The 18,579-nt window shown below is 30.3% G+C and overlaps 2 long non-coding RNA genes across 3 annotated transcripts; both read right to left on the reverse strand.

The window, feature by feature from the left end:
* Positions 1–8,348: 8,348 nt before the first annotated feature.
* Positions 8,349–10,277, reverse strand: LOC149269935 (uncharacterized). Of its 2 annotated transcripts, none has more exons than XR_016269343.1 (3): positions 9,592–10,277; positions 9,067–9,505; positions 8,349–8,942 (listed from the first exon to the last, which is right to left on the reverse strand). It is a non-coding gene; the product is annotated as an uncharacterized LOC149269935 (long non-coding RNA). The 2 variants fall into 2 exon arrangements; XR_016269344.1 differs by having other exon boundaries at positions 8,349–9,005.
* Positions 10,278–13,655: 3,378 nt separating this feature from the next.
* Positions 13,656–15,695, reverse strand: LOC149269936 (uncharacterized). The gene is made up of 3 exons (XR_016269208.1): positions 14,990–15,695; positions 14,374–14,903; positions 13,656–14,249 (listed from the first exon to the last, which is right to left on the reverse strand). It is a non-coding gene; the product is annotated as an uncharacterized LOC149269936 (long non-coding RNA).
* Positions 15,696–18,579: the final 2,884 nt, after the last annotated feature.

Below are 18,579 nucleotides of genomic sequence, written 5' to 3' on the forward strand. Positions count from 1 at the left end.
CATTATATACATATATCTTCGAGTAAAAAATCATTTATATATTTATTGTTTTAAATTTCTATTCAAATTTTCGGCATATACCATATATATATATATAAAACTAAAAAGATCTTAGGGGTTCACAATATGGAGCAGCCTACTTTATTTTTGTATTTTTTAATCTACTTTAAAGGATTTATTAAAACATGTAACTTTTATTTTTTAATCGCTGTAATTCTTGTTAATTTATTTTTAATTATCCAGCGTTTCGATATATTTTTCTGTGAAACACAAAACACGAAATCTAAACACATAAAAATAAAAAAGAATGAAAAAAAAAACAACAATTTATTTATAATAAAATGTACAACGTATGTTTTAAACTAAAACGACTCTATTAATTTTTCACTAGTTGCGACAAAAAGTCATAAATAGGCATTAACTAAACAAATCAATTACACTGAAAGAAACAAGAACTTCATAATTGGATATTTAGATCTGAGCACACATCACATCACATACATGTTTAATTCAAATTTTTGTTAAGAAACAAGGTTTATACAAAAATGTACAATTATTTATTCGATTACAAGACACACACACATACACAACAGTATAGGAATATTAATAAATAATTTAACAGAGACAAAGAAAAAAGAATGGCAAAAGGAACCTTCAGACCTGCATATAAATAGTCTAATGTAGTCTGAGCAAACAAATTAATACACTAAAAAAAATATATACAGCTGCGGTCATCAAAATAGTAGTACGATTGAGCACAATTGCTAAAAATTAATAACGAAATATATTCATATTAATATTCGTTTCAAGAATTTGGGTTTATTACCAAGTATTTTTTGTTTAACCATACTGTAGCTACTACTATTTTTTTGACCGCAGGTGTATATACATATATATGTAAATTGAATACATATGTATGTGTACATGAAAAAAGTCAGTCAAATTTTGTTTATAATATAAATTTAAAACTATTAGTTTTCTGTTGTGCAATTTTGTTTATTATTTTTGTGTTAGTTAATATTTTATGTAATTTATTGCTCTACAAATCAATTACCTGAGCTTTAATATTTGACTAAAAAAAACATTTGTGCGTTATGCTTTGTGTATGTATAAACTCTATATAGATATATCTATCTCTATATTATATACATATATAATTTTGTATAACTTCCAAGCGAATCTTTTTAAGCAACACAATCTGCGCTCTGCAAAAAATGAAAAAAAAAGAGAAATAAAAATAAAAATAACTGTATGACAAATTTATAGTTTGTAATTAATTAAAGCAAGCAAATCACTTCTTTGTCGGCATCAGCAAAATCAAATTGTGAAAGAATTTCAAAAACGAGCAAATGAAAACCCCTTTTGTTGTTGTTTCATGTGTGTGCGTGCTAAATTCGAGGTACATATATTTATAAATATGTAAAATCTGATTAAAGAGAAAGAGAAAAGCATAAAAAAAGAAGCGAGCAGAGAAGAGAATTCAAATTATTTAATTTAGTTTTTAAATTTAAGTTTATATAGCAAGTGCGTATATATATATATATTTATATATATATAAAATTTCAATACCAACAACAAGCAAGATGTAAAGTCTTAAAAAAAAAAAAAAAATCAAACAAATCCAAGCATACATACAATAAAAGTAAAAATAAAAGTAAATGAATATTACGAGCAAGTAAACCAATTATAAGTAATGAATGGAAGAAAAAAAGCAAGAAGAAGAAACAAACACAAAGGAAAAGAGAAGCAAAAAAAAAAAAAAAAACAAAGCAAACAAACAAAAAAAAACCAATAAAATGAATTTGAAATCCTTAAAAAATATACATGAAATAACTGTGTCTTTTATCTTTTGCGGGAGACATAAACCAATTACATCAGCTGCTCTGTAGTGCTTTAGGTGGAAAACAAAGAAAAGGAATATGAGGAAAATAGAGAACTTTAAAAGCTTTTGCCATGGAAATTTACATACGGTATTTATTTACTTTCTTATTCTGTTGGGATGCTTCTAAAAACTTGTAGCTAATGTGCAAACTTTTTGAAATAATTATTTTGTTTTACATTATGTCCTTCTCTATGGAGTCTGCACACGCGAACAAGCGTGCAACATTCAGCATAATTTAATTACTTAGTTTTGGGTAGACACACAAAAGTTTGTCTTTTACCTATGCTAGCTATGGAAGGTGTTTGTCAGGGTAGTAAGTCTCATGCATCTACACACACAAACAGCCTGACATATTTATGCTTATGTAGGTTATAATATGCTTTGGTATATAAGAGTACAGGTAAGTTTTTTTCCAGGCTAAGAACACCTGCACTTGTTTAGCTTAAGCTAAATGAAAGCAAATTCTACAATTATTATAATTTAAAATATTTAAATTACGAAAAAAATTGAGTGGGACTAAAAGCATACTTTTTCTACTATATTTATTTATAATAAGTCAAAAGGTAAAAAATTAAAATACATATTTTAATCCCATTCAAATTGTTATTAAAATTTTTTTTTTATTTACTTAGAAAATAAATGTAAAACATTTATTTATTTAGAATATAAATGTTTTTGTCGGATTTTTTACTGGTATTCGAACATTATTTATTTAAATTATTATTATTATTATTATTATTATTATTATTATTATTATTATTATTATTATTATTATTATTATTTTTTTTTTTTGTTTAAAGTTTGCTTCTTATTAATATTTACTTCTATACAATTTTACTAATAGTAATCGGACAGAAATTGAAACCAGAGACGAATGAATGATCGGGTTTTACTTATGGTCACAGAAAATTCTCTAGGTTTACTTGGATAGTATGTTTTTATCTGTGCAATAATAATTCCTTGAAAAAATTATTGTTGCATCACTGCAGACCCATTAGTACAATGGGTCCTACACTATACACTCTATCTATCCGCAAAAAAAAATAAAAATGTATATATATATATATATATGTATATATATATCATGAAGCCGAGCAGTCCATATTCAGGCAGCCCAAAGGCGACTGCCAAACTTTTGCATAATTTCTTCTTTATATTTTTGTATTTTTGCTGGCTGTTTTTGCTTATGCGAGTTGCTTTGACACACTTGCCGTTGGGTTTGCTTTATAAACAACAACAACAACAAAACATGTCCAAAGTAAAAGAAAAGTTAAAGGGATAAAGGAAGAAAAAAGTAAAACGAAAAGCGGTTTTTACTTTGTTTCCTTGATTTTCGCTGCAGACAAAAGTTACAAAAGTTGGCGTGCATACAGGACACATGCAAAACACATATATATATAAATACATATACACATATATATATATACTTACCCTTATATACATATTTCTCATATGGCATGTGAGGGCTTGGCCCTTAGTATGTCGAGCAAAGTACGGAGCGTGTCTAAGGTTATTTATAGCAACACTTTTCGGGCGTACATATTTATATATGACTTCGGCTCGTTTGTTTGGCTGCCACATTTGCTGCCAAGTTTTTGCCTGTTGGCCAGGACATGCGACAGTCCAGCCGCTAAGCTGATATATAATTTCGGCCCACATAACCTTAGGTAACGCTATGCATGTTGTAGCATACATCCAAAATTGAATACCGCATTAAAAGTTTTTTTTTTTTTTGCATTGCTGTGAAATTTTTGAAGTCGTACTGTTCTTTCACATACATATGTATAGTCAGACGACTGAAGTCTTGATTCACACATACATATTAAGGCCTTGCGGTAGGTAATACAAGTTGTAAATGAGAATAGAGTATATAAGCTTTTCTCTGTCGGCTTATCGATTGGGTAGAGTAAAGGACTTGAGCTAAATAATTGTATAAAGAGATCTCTAAAAATATTTATGACTTTTTTCCATTAAATTTTACAGCCACAGGTCTTATTAACCTTGGAAAGAGTATTGTACAGTTGTTTCCTTACGATGACAATACTCGTACTTATCTGGCCATCATTCCTTTGAATTAGGCTAGCAGCCAGCCCCTCAGCATATAGACTGTTCTTAGCTGATGCGGCCCAGTAATAAAACAAGTAAAAAACTTTTTAATATGTCTTTGTCTCACCAATTAGGCTGCCAGACCCAGCCCTGAACTCCAGCCCCAGTCTGAATCTGATTTGATTTTGTTTGTGTGGAAAATTTATTTGATTGTGGACTTTGTTGGGGAGTGGCAACAATAATTCATGGAAAAATTTAAGACTGGCAAGTGAATCAATGAATGTACACAAAATTTAATTTCAACCGTCTTTGTTAAGAGTTGGCAATATTTAAATCAATTGTAGGCGCATTTATACGATGACGAACAGACCTAAAATATATATAATTGATTTGTTCTATCGATGTTCCTCTAATATAATCGTGTATAAAGTAGCTTCACTCTTGATGAGCGAGTCGTACGACGTCTGAGCGAGTCATGAGAGAGTCTTTCAGCAGCTGTGTTCCATTTGGAGTGAAATTTCTTTCAGCTATAAAATGGGTAGCATAGAACAGGGCTCGATCAGTCGTTTTTTAAACTTTCTGCTGGACAGTCGCAGCGCATTGGAGTGCTCCTTCAATTACTTTTGGATAATAATTAAGTATTTAATAATTATTTCAATAATATTAATTATGATTGGGGTGTTAATGATAATAATGGATAAGCGAGCTGATAATTAAGTAAATTTGTTTGTTCTGTCAACCAGATGGGACTGCATTTGCTTCTCTTCTCTTGGCTGCCTCTCAACATGAAACCGAACGCTATGGCTCATTCTATGTACTCTTACTAATTACCTTAGTATTTGTGGTATGAGGTCTTATTGGTCAGCCGCAAAGCGGAGTTATGAGAACAGACTCTTTCCAGACAGCGCATTTGCTGTATTCTGATCTCCACTTCTCTGATAATCTCTCCCAAGACGCTTTTCCCTTTTATGCACCATTTACATTTCTATTTTATAATAATTATCATAAGCCTGCTAATAATAATAATTCAATTATTGATGGTCCACTTTGAGCACAGGGCCTTTACTAGTCGCGCATCCCCGACCAGACTTGCTTTTGTTTTGAATATGTGCTGATGCCTTTCAGCCAAAGGCATACGCTATAATTAAGTGGGACTGATGAAATATATAAATTTTATTTATTACCCATAATAACGAGCCAACAATCAGATATACTAGATTGTAGATTTGAGCATAAGATTCCACAACAGATGGCCAGGCCACAAACAAACTAACCAAAAACAACAACATATAACTAATCCATAAGGATTTATAAGCATCATATATGCACGCATATAATAATTATAAGTATATGGCGGAAACATAAACAACTAACATTATAACAACAACCGCTAGATGAAGAGCAACAACTTGGCGGCCAACGGACAGAGCAAACCAAATATAATTTCTGATATAACACGTAATATATATGTATGTATATGCGTATACTATAGATAAAATATATATCTATGCATGATTTTCTGTTTTGCATATTGTTCGCATCAGTTATTCGAAATATTTATAAATAAGAAAATTATATATTTTTTAAATTGTCTGGCTTTTAGATTGATTTACATGCCACATTAAAAGACACTTTCTCATTGAATGAAAAATTTAGATTTAAAGAAAGTTTCGCTCGACTTGATGCGAAATATTTATAAATAATTCATATTTTAATATTTGTTGTATGCGAATAGCACCTGTGTAAACATTTAAGATGCCATGTTTAGTCGATTAAAAATAGCAATTAAAAATAATTAAACAAGATTAAATTGTGCAGAAATATATATATATAGAAAAGACTACTACAATATAAATGATGAGTGTGGGACAAAAATTAATGAGGACTGGCTTTAAATTTGATGATGCAACAAACTAATATTTTTACCCGAATGATAGATAGCTATTCTATTCGGCTAATTTAATGAACTAGTATCAAAGATAGGGTGGTAAAATATTTATTTAATTTTATCTTTAATCAGACGGCGATTGTGTACAACATGGCACGTGTGCCAATAAATTGTTTTATTAGAGATGAGAGCGTGAGTCGTGAGTAGTTAATCAAACAATATGCGCAAATGAATATAATTATCATATTCACAAATGAAATCACCTAAGGCTTGATAAATATTGCCAAAAAATATTTTATAAACATTTAAATTAATTATAAAAAAATTTAATTAATATTTTTAATTTTATTTCGAAAATCTAATGTTTATTTACCATTCGAATTCTTAGATTTGACATCATACTAAAAATATTTGCAAAATAAAAAAAAAAAAACAGAATCTGTTTGTTAATAACTCTTCTGCCCTGTATTCCCCATTATTTCACGAGCTATGGATATAAATAGATAAATTTAAGAAAATAAATATTCTAAAAATATCAAAAACAAGATATTCCAGACAATTTGTTGATATTTCTATGCGCATGTTGCCAAATTTGGTTTCTGGCTCGTGTCGTCAGAGAGGCGGCCCACACCCGTTGCTCTAGATTATATAATTGATAACTTAATATCATTGTGGAGTAAAGCAACGATTATGGATGTTCAATTTGCTCGCTTGTGATGCGTTGAGCACGTAATTAAATTTTAATTTTAATAAAATTAAAAAACTGTTTTATTCCCACACACACACACATATATATATATATATATAAATTATTTACAAACAATTTCGCAAATGCCAAGAATTCAACATGCAATTATTGGACGATTTCCATTGTCAGTTATATTTTCTGCTGATATTCAATGGGCTCTACACGACATGTCGTAAGGCAATAACAGATAAATATAAACGGGAGTTGTTAAAAAGTTAACGAATCAAAAGTTCGCTGTAAAGTAAAGGATTGAAGTTGGAAGTTGAGAAAAGAATTAGCGGAGCGAAATACAATATATAGTTGGAATAACTGATCAAGTTCTAATAATACATAGAGTTAAAATAAAATCCATCATCATTTAAAAAAAAAAAAAAAAAAACAAGTCTGAATTGATCATATAAATGTTCTAAGAGTATTCACTGTATGGTTTTTTATAGATTTATTATGGATTTATTATCATACTAAAATCATTTTTTCCGTTCCATACTTTTTAATAGAAAAATATTTTTTATCAAATTTATTTGACTCTTCAAACTGATTCGTTTGTCATATTACAGGGTATCGAGTATAAATAAACTGTTTCATTTAAGTTAATTATTAACATGCCATTGTTAGCAGCAAAATAATTTGCTCTCTGCTCTGATTCGGTATTCTGTTTACAATTCTGAGTGTCTGCTCGTTTTCAGTGCATGTGCCGCTAAAAGTTGTCAATGCTCATTTTCATTTGGCTTGATGCACCGCCAACAGCTGCTCACAGAACGGGAATATATATATATATTATATATAATCAACCTGCAATGGGCTGCAATGGGCCCTGTCCCCAGTTCCGGGCCCCGTTTCGAGTTCAGCTGAGTCAGACGAATTGGGAGACTGAGGCTGGTTTGTTTGGTTGTTTGGTCGACTGGCTGGCTGGCTGGCTGGTTGGTTGGCTGATTGCTAAAGTGATTTCTGATTTTATTTTCCAAATGGCTGCACACACAAAATGCCGCCTGCATGTGGTGGGCGTGGCAGTTGCACTGGCTGCCATTTGCTGCTGCTGCTGCTGTTGTATCCCGCAATGATTTAACAAAAAAAAAAAAAAAAAAATGAAATTTATATATTTTTTTAACGATTTGTACAGCTCGATTTTATGGCCCCAGACAGATTGCATTGTGTATTTTATTATTGCAATTATTTAACTGATTTCGGGAAAATTTATTTAAGTCAGCAGCGGCAGCTGCTAATTAGATAAAATCAAGAAGTGCGGCGGCTTAAATGATGTTAAAGCTGCACTGGCAGGAGTAACGGGAAAATGAAATTCAGGCAATTTAAATTGTAAATTTTATTAAATTTAGGGCACAAAATACGCGTAAAAAATAATATGCAGTTGCCTTTATAATATTATATCTTAGACTAATTTATTGATTAATTTAATTTTAATGTGTAATTTGAGAGAAAAATTAATATTAAGAAACACATAATTAAAGAATTTAATATTTTGAAAATTTGTTTATATATTTTTATAAAAAAAAAAAAAAATGGATTTTACTCTTATATACACTGCGTGTCATCAGGATAGTGAAGTTTTTATGCGCTCCGTCAATGTTGAATATTTTCTCTATTAAGCAAACAACATTTTTTTTGAATGCCTCAAATTTGTTTTCTTTTAAGAATCAACTTACTATAGAAAAATGTTTATTTCAAATTAAGTATAAATATATATATCATATTATATATATACTAGCTGGCCTGGCAAACGTTGCATTGCCCTCTATATTATTTCTAGGTAAAAAATTGTTGAAAGCTATGTTGTTCAGGCTGGGATACACTGATAAATTTATTAATCGGATTTTCATTCAAGCACCTTGTTGTAAACGACATTCTTCGTTTTTTGGTCGGGTGCAAGAACAAATAATGCGGATCGTTTGCCAACACGTGAGCATGCCACGTACAATTGACCATGAGAAAAACACGCATTTTCTAGATTGAGGCCACAAATAGTCAAAGATTGGCCCTGTGACTTGTTGATCGTCATGGCGAAGGCAAGACGAAGCGGGAATTGAATTCGTTTAAATTCAAAGGGCATATCTGTTGAGCTCATCGGAATCCTAGGAATAAGAACTTCCTCATCTTTAAATTTTCCTTTGAGTATCAACGCGTGAATCACATTGCTCATCAGTTTTCTTATCACCAAACGCGTTCCATTGCACAGTTTTGGTTGGTTTAAATTTCTAAGCATGCAAATCATGGAGAATTGCTCTTTTCATAGCTGTGTTCATTTCTTGACGCCGGTCAAGTTGTTCTTCCATATTGCCCATGAAGTATATTTGCAAGAATTTTTGCTGTGCATCTTCAATAGGTTGCAATGATCCAATGCGATGGCAAATCTGGCCTTGAATCTTTAAATTCAAAGCCATAGTTATAGTTATATTTACAAACACTATTTACAGAAATCTAACAAACTACATTATTCAAAATTTTTTTTTGGCAGTCATAGAAAATAAAATTTTTAACGTAAATTACCTTAAATATCCGTCTCCAATATTTTCCGCCCCAAATTATGTCATTTGGAAACAGGCATTGTATTTTTGAGTGTTCGCTAGAAAATGTCGTGATTCTAGTGTTTCGCCATAAAGCAGGGAACGCAATGGCTATGGTGACCGCTAATGGCAATGTCACTTTACCACTAAGGCAGCACAAACCGGGCGTTTCACCAGCAAACTTCAATGCGCCACAATGCTAGCAAACAACGTCCATTGGACCAATGCAAACTAAACGATTCAAGCTGTAATCAATGGTGCAATCATATCGAAACGCTGCTCGATTCAAATCAATCCTTGAACCATTTCTTATTGCCATTTCACGGATAATTGACTCGCGCTATTCCGTTGCCTAATTGCATTATGGGTCCGCCGGGAAAGATTAGATCTTCTAGGACGCGGCATTTTTATTAATAGTAATACTGCCCTCGCACAAAACCATATAAAACAATCGAGAAATATAAATATAAATAATTTACACAAATTTATGTTTGAGACAAACAAATACCTGAACTTTCGAGATATTTAGCTTTTGTAAAAGTCCAAAAATACAATTTTTAATAATTAACTTTTTTTTTCTAATTTCGAATTTTGAATTTTGAATTTTTTATTTATTTTTGATTGTTAGGTTTTAATCTTTTGATTTTTTTTTTAATTTTTGCAGATTTTTGATTTGAAATATTTATAAAGTTTAAAAGTCCGAAAATATAAAAAGCCAAAAATACACTTTTTAATAATTACCTTTTTTTTTTTTAATTTCGAATTTTTAATTTTTAATTTATTTTTTGAACAGTCAGGTTTTAATCTTTTGATTTTTTGCAGATTTTTGATTTGAAATATTTTTCCTTTTGATTTGAAAAAATTTTTTTTTTTTTTTTTTTTTTGAATAGTCAGGTCTGCTCGAGGTCAGGAGACCGTAGACTGACTGACTACATTTGTTTATTTACTTCTACACTATTGTCAAAACTGTCACTGTTACCAAGCCTACTGGGTATAAAAAAAATTTGAACATTTGGGGAAAAAACCGCGTTTTTCAAGTATTCGGCAAATTTTTTCAGTATTTTTAAGACCCTATACTAAACTCGTTGCCGAGACAAATCCAACAAATCAAAAACCATGAAAATTGGTTCAGCCCAAATCAAGTTATAAGCGGTCTTCACTTTTACACAACTTTCTTTTATATATATAGATATATAATTTTTTTTTTAAATTCTAATTCTAAATGAAAATATATACATATAATAAAATACATATTTTCTATTTTTTGTTAAAAATTTATTTACGTCGCTGGCAAATATGTATATAGAAAATAGCTCACAGATCTATAACAAGAAATGCTGCTATTAATATTGTTTAAATATTTGCGTATATATATGCATATGTATGTATATACATATAGATATATATTTGTGAATATTTATATTCGTATACAAGATGTTCGAGTAGAACAAGCAAAGAGCTAAGGACAAATAAATAAATTAAAACAAAGAATAATATTATAAATATTTTATGACTGTTAACAGTTTCGTTTTTTTGTTTTGTCCAAAGTCAAAGAAATTCAATAAAAATACATTTAATTGACTTGCAGAACATAAAAAACGATCTGCTGCCAAAATCCATAATAAGAAGAAATGTAAACAAATATTCAAGCTAAGTAGCATAGGAAAATGCTGAAAGATTCTTGAGTCATTCATTTGGTGTTTGTTAATGAGTGAAAGTGTGCTGAAATATTATTGTTTAAATATGGCTAAATATAGCTCAAAGCGTTCGAAATTGATTAATGTGCACCATCTAGACGTTCTGACAGTCTAAAACATTAACTAATTGCGTAAACAGGGCGTATGAGTAATATTGCTGAAATTCCAGTTCAACCATTTCTCTTGTAATTAAATCGTAAATACAAAATTGTTCCGATCTGCTATTGAGTAAAAGTTGCTTATAAATTAAATTATCCGCACAAAACTTGTAGATACTCAAATATTAATTATCAATTAACAGCTCCTAATTGATTCAAATTTTGCAGACGTCTGCTATATTTAACACAGACAGATAGCTAATTTAATCTGAAGAAATTCCCATATATATGTATGTATGTATAGCTGTATTTGTGTGTGTGTGTATGGGTGTTCGTGTGTAAATTGTAAATTTATAGCTGATTCGCTAATTTGTTTTATAGACAATGACTCGTGGAGTGGGCGCCCACAGATTATAGCATATACGAGTATAGCCCGTATGGGGTCCCACTGATTAGTGCATACATAAAATCCGACTTGTTGTCTGGCTGTCAGTTGATGTTTCTGTTTGCCCAATTTCTTTGTGTGTGTGTGTCTGTGTGTTTGTGTATGTGGCAAAGTGGTGTTAATTGATGGGGAGGACAGAGCTGACACAAGTCGCAGCATACCAGCAACAACAATAACTTGTTGCCAGTCAGTCAGTCAGTCAGTCAGTCATTTAGTCATATCAAAAAATGTTTGGCAATGCGCCTGCGCTAGCACCCATACTCACACACACTCACACTCCGGCATAGGCAGTCACAGATTTAGATGCTACAGTAAAGCATGCCTTGCTTAAACTACCAATAATTTAAATTATTTACGCAAATAGTAATTATATTTATATTTATTATTTTTCTTATATTTAGGGCATTGCATTTAAACGGGCTTTTGTACTCATTTACGTATGTTAAATGAGTATATTGGTTTTTGGGTAATGTAAGTCTATCCGTTTGAATGCATGCAACTCTGGCGCTGTTGAAACTAGAGACTTGAAAATTCATAATTGAAATATTATTTACTCATTGCTTTTTCTTTAAACTTTCAATTATTATAGTATAACTATATATTAAGCTTGATTTTTGTATGCTCTATAAATATTATTATAAATATATTATAAATATAATTATATTGAAAAATAGTAATTTGCTCTAATTTTTATTTATTCAATTTTATTTTTTATTTTTTTTACATTTTTAGTTTATTTATCAACTGACGTGATTTATAAAATATGTACTAAAGTGGTCTAGTAAATTTTTAAACACTTTTCTTTAAATTGTATTCATTTTCTATAATTTTCTTGAATAGCTGATTATTCTTTATTTCTAATGCTTTAAGTTTGTATTAAATTTAAATTTGTATTAAATTAAAGTTTGTATTAAATAATTGTTATAAAATATTGTATAAAATATTGTTGAGAACAAATTCTTTTCAAACAAATTTTTCTAATTATTAAATACATTATATAATAAAGTTTGTATTTTTGTTTCTTATAAAAAAGTGAAAGACAAAAAGTTGATTCTGTCAGAATTTTGTAATATTCTCTATTGTTTTACAGAAGAAAATCAATTGTAAAACTTTAAAGTTTTATGACACTTTTCCAATAGAATACAAGATATTAAATATAACATTCAAATTTTTACTTTTATTAATTGGTAATAAAAATGATGGGCTTATACGAAACTTTCAAACTAAATTCAAAATACAAAAATTTTATTGATATGCTAATTTAAAAAATTTTTTTTTTTTTGGTTATATTTTATATTTTTCTTTTTTTTATTGAAAATTGCATTTTTTTTTATATATATTTATTAATTTAGTTTCAGCAACTATATAAATTTTTATTTTCATTAGTATATTTTCCACCAATGACATTTTAAGTTTTGTGAGTGGATGTCAATTGTTGATTTATCATTGACAGTTCGTTAAAATTGTATTTAACTATAGCCAATGTATTTGTCGTCACAGGCCTTAGTAAATACACAAACAATCGACGTTTGGCCAAAAACAAAATTGTGACAATTGCGTCAATTTTGTGCTGATTTTACTCAGTCAATGTATCACTGTATATAAATATGCATATACATATACATATATGTATGTATGTATCTGTGCGGAGCATCTTTTGGCCAGCCATTCGATTCATGTTCACACGTGTGTTTATTTTGCGTCCGTTTCTTTGGGAAAGCAAAGGCGGAGGCAGAGAAGATCCCATCTGCAGCCTTTAGATATAGTACCCACACATACGTACACACTTACATCATATACTCACATACAGCAAAATATTAGTAAATAGAAATAAATAAATATGTGTTCGTGTTTATGAAATGTTATGGCATTTCTGGCATTGGTTTGCCTCAAATTTAATGACACACACCGTAGGCATACATATCGACAGAGATGCATATGTATATGTGTTTGTATATTTCAATTTTATTGAGTGTCATTAAATTATTATACAATTTATTTCGCGGTTGATGTAAACATTTTATGCAGGTTTTTTCCGATATATTTATAAATATTTGATTTCATTTTACAAATTCCATTCATATTCTGTTTGATAGCTCTGAGCGATGCATTTTGGTATATCTTTTTGTTTTTTTTTTTAAATTTTTTTTTTGTTTTGTCTTTTTTTTTTTTATATAGCTGGGCAATTTTGTTTTTCATGCTTTTTTTTTGTTTGAAATTAAGCAAACTATTTTATGAATTTAAGTTCAACCACTTTTATAAAATAACTAGCTGGCCCGGCAAACGTTGCATTGCCCTCTATATTATTTCTAGGTAAAAAATTGTTGAAAGCTATGTTGTTCAGGCTGGGATACACTGATAAATTTATTAATCGGATTTTCATTCAAGCACCTTGTTGTAAACGACATTCTTCGTTTTTTGGTCGGGTGCAAGAACAAATAATGCGGATCGTTTGCCAACACGTGAGCATGCCACGTACAATTGACCATGAGAAAAACACGCATTTTCTAGATTGAGGCCACAAATAGTCAAAGATTGGCCCTGTGACTTGTTGATCGTCATGGCGAAGGCAAGACGAAGCGGGAATTGAATTCGTTTAAATTCAAAGGGCATATCTGTTGAGCTCATCGGAATCCTAGGAATAAGAACTTCCTCATCTTTAAATTTTCCTTTGAGTATCAACGCGTGAATCACATTGCTCATCAGTTTTCTTATCACCAAACGCGTTCCATTGCACAGTTTTGGTTGGTTTAAATTTCTAAGCATGAAAATCATGGAGAATTGCTCTTTTCATAGCTGTGTTCATTTCTTGACGCCGGTCAAGTTGTTCTTCCATATTGCCCATGAAGTATATTTGCAAGAATTTTTGCTGTGCATCTTCAATAGGTTGCAATGATCCAATGCGATGGCAAATCTGGCCTTGAATCTTTAAATTCAAAGCCAAAGTTATAGTTATATTTACAAACACTATTTACAGAAATCTAACAAACTACATTATTCAAAATTTTTTTTTGGCAGTCATAGAAAATAGAATTTTTAACGTAAATTACCTTAAATATCCGTCTCCAATATTTTCCGCCCCAGATTATGTCATTTGGAAACAGGCATTGTATTTTTGAGTGTTCGCTAGAAAATGTCGTGATTCTAGTGTTTCGCCATAAAGCAGGGAACGCAATGGCTATGGTGACCGCTAATGGCAATGTCACTTTACCACTAAGGCAGCACAAACCGGGCGTTTCACCAGCAAACTTCAATGCGCCACAATGCTAGCAAACAACGTCCATTGGACCAATGCAAACTAAACGATTCAAGCTGTAATCAATGGTGCAATCATATCGAAACGCTGCTCGATTCAAATCAATCCTTGAACCATTTCTTATTGCCATTTCACGGGCTGCCTCTCTTTGAGAAGCACGAATTAAGGCCCTTCTTCCCTGGGTACTAACGCGGAGCCTTTCTCGGGCGATTTCTCGCTCTTCGTCAGATAATTGACTCGCGCTATTCCGTTGCCTAATTGCATTATGGGTCCGCCGGGAAAGATTAGATCTTCTAGGACGCGGCATTTTTATTAATAGTAATACTGCCCTCGCACAAAACCATATAAAACAATCGAGAAATATAAATATAAATAATTTACACAAATTTATGTTTGAGACAAACAAATACCTGAACTTTCGAGATATTTAGCTTTTGTAAAAGTCCAAAAATACAATTTTTAATAATTAACTTTTTTTTTTTTAATTTCGAATTTTGAATTTTGAATTTTTTATTTATTTTTGATTGTTAGGTTTTAATCTTTTGATTTTTTTTTTAATTTTTGCAGATTTTTGATTTGAAATATTTATAAAGTTTAAAAGTCCGAAAATATAAAAAGCCAAAAATACACTTTTTAATAATTACCTTTTTTTTTTTTTAATTTCGAATTTTTAATTTTTTATTTATTTTTTTGAACAGTCAGGTTTTAATCTTTTGATTTTTTGCAGATTTTTGATTTGAAATATTTTTCCTTTTGATTTGAAATTTTTTTTTTTTTTTTTTTTTTGAATAGTCAGGTCTGCTCGGGGTCAGGAGACCGTAGACTGACTGACTACATTTGTTTATTTACTTCTACACTATTGTCAAAACTGTCACTGTTACCAAGCCTACTGGGTATAAAAAAAAATTTGAACATTTGGGGAAAAAACCGCGTTTTTCAAGTATTCGGCAAATTTTTTCAGTATTTTTAAGACCCTATACTAAACTCGTTGCGGAGACAAATCCAACAAATCAAAAACCATGAAAATTGGTTCAGCCCAAATCAAGTTATAAGCAGTCTTCACTTTTACACAACTTTCTTTTATATATATAGATTTAAAAAAGTCTGTATTGCAATTTAATAAAATATTAAACTAACTGTATTCCGAAAGATTTTTGTACGTAATTAACGAATTTTTTGTTTAATATATTTTTAATTTTTAATATATATATACTGAAGTTATTATTATTTAGTAATTAAAGTAATATTTCTAGAATATTGTTTTTGTTTTAAATATATGTATATAAATTAAGATTTTCATTTTTTCTTTTTAATGTTAAAAATTAATAATTATTTTGTTAGGAAATACAAAAAGAAATGTGAATAATAATATTTTAATGTATGTATATGCATAAAATTAAAAATAAATAAAAATATATATACATTTTTATTCATTAAATAATCTTAGAATCTTATATTAAAATTTATTTTTTTATATTTTTAATTTAATAAATTTTCCATTTATTTATTTTAAAGTCCAATATACATTTTCTTTAAATTATTTTATAGTTGAAAAAGCTTCCCCTATCAAATAAATTTCTTGGTTCACTTTTGCTAAGGCCAAAGAGAACGCCAAATTTGCTGACTCACGCCAAGAAATGTTAATCAAAATAATACGCGACGTGGCACAAAATTAGACAATAAATTGAGAGCAGCACTCGGTCCGGCAAAGTCGGCTGTCAGGTGTGGGCTACTAATTAAGGGACGTGGCCCCCAGCTAGAGACAGTAAAGCCAAAACCAAAACCAAACCGCAAACAAAAACAAAAACATTAAACTTGGCCAAAGAAAACAGGCAAAATGTAATGGCAATGGCAAATTGCAATTGTTTGCACTTTACCCAGAAGCTAAAAGTCACTGCGGGTGCGGAGAAAAGGAGAGGATGAGAGGATTTTAGCTTGGTTAGAATTCTCTGTGGTGGGGTTTGTGTTTGGGTTAGGGTTTGGCTACTATTTTCGTCCGCCAGCAAGAAAGACGGTGGAAAAAAGCCAATTCAATTAATTTGTGATTATTTAGCAAAATCAAATAGAGAACCGAAACCGAAATGCAATTACGCTAAGAGACCAAGGGAAAACGAATCGCAAGGTGCATGCAATGTTGAATGAAAAGCTAAAGAACTTCTATATAAACAAGCCTCGGGTGAATAAACGGGTTAAAAACACAAAATACAGAGAAAGGCAACAATTTAGAGAATCTATTAACTGGTGGTTAGCTTTTGTGAGCATTCGCGTTCGTCTGCTCTCCAACTATAATTATAATATTTATTATTATGGCTGTCATTAACAGTGCAATAAAATTATTACTCATCTAATTTATAACGTTGCGGTCAAAGTTTAACTAGAGTAAACACAAGCGACTTGAACAGGCCTCCGTATTGTTTATACCCTACAGGAAATTGCTTTTGGGGTATATTAAGTGTGTGTAAGTGTAAGCAATTTAGGCAAAGTACTAAAAATAAGCTAAACCTGTTGATTAGTTTTTATTTTTTTGAGTTATTTGTTTATGTATTTATTAGTTTTTAAGGTCAGTCAGCTGAATTCAGCATACAATATTTAAAAAAAAGTGAAGTCTGCCAACTAATAAAAAAAACTAAAACCATTTAAAAAGAAAAGGCAATGCACAGTGTAACAAATCAATGAAGCTGAAATTGAGGCTATAGACAATTCTTATTAAATTTTTGGAACACCATTTTCAATCCCATCTCATGAAAATATAATATACTGCTTATTTGAAAGAATATATCATATTTTGTATTCTAGTCTGTCATGTAATTCATTTCGCTATTCTCATCATTTATTTATTATATAGAAAAAAAAAAAAAAAAAAAAAAAATGATATATTTATGCAACAATAAAATATTAAGAAATTATTGTAAAATTGATGAAAGAGTGTTAACATTTAACTATTTCAAATATTTTCAAAAAATACATATTGTATCCGAATCCCATTGAAAATGTAAAATCAGAGTATAATAGCTGTGTTTCAAAATATATTGGTCAAGCTAATTAATCTACTAGCTTATTGCCTGCGTCTATTTTTACTGCTCATAATAAACACTTTGATGATGCAATTTATTATAATTATATAAATCAATATATAAAATATTTATTTAAGAATAAAATCCAGAAATGAAGGCAATAAAGCCGCAGCTATTTTTTTTTGCTATGTAAATAAATCTTCTAAATTAAACCCTGATTGCCTAAGACTAGCCATATGTGTAGCGAAAAATGCCAAAACAGCAACAAATATGCGAACATACAGTTGTTCAATCAAAAACAAAGTTATTTTGAGATATTCCATTTTGAGCCCTCCTGGCCTGCCAGGGTATTAATAGCTCGACTAACCATAATAAATCGTTCCATACTTGCTTTAATTAAAAATGATGTTAACACGTGAGTATTTCGAGATATCGCACTGTCGACACATGCAGCACAGGCAGCGAGTATCTGGTCGGCCTACAGATATCTTGTTGAGCATTGCTCGAATGTCTTTCGTAAATGAAGATAAACGCAGTAGCCTGTAACACTCATACGCCGTGTTGACGTATCCGTTTCGTTCCGTAATTGAGATAGAGTCAGATCTTGGTGCGTTCGAGAGTGCTAAACATGTTTGCGCCTAATTCGATTTGCCGTAATCTGTGACCATATCTGCCTTTTTTCAACGGATGGGGGCGTGACTTTGTTAGATGAGCTCATTGTTAGATTGCTCAAAATATGTGTTGAAAATGTCCATCAATTAGTCGAGTGGGGATTTTATATACATTGATTGGCCAGCGGCGCGTGGCTTATAAATTTTTCCATTGCTTGTTTCTTCTTTCCAGATAAAGTTTAGAGATAGGAACAACATAAACAAACTTGAAACAAATATACAGATTTTCTTAAACAAGGCTGATCTTGCAATATATGTATAATATATATTTATATATATATGTATTCTGATATGAATAGTACAATAGAGTACGAC

Source organism: Drosophila arizonae, chromosome 3 (assembly GCF_054131065.1).
Source record: "Drosophila arizonae isolate 15081-1271.41 chromosome 3, UAZ_ARI_1.0, whole genome shotgun sequence".
NCBI classification, from domain to species: Eukaryota; Metazoa; Arthropoda; class Insecta; order Diptera; family Drosophilidae; genus Drosophila; species Drosophila arizonae.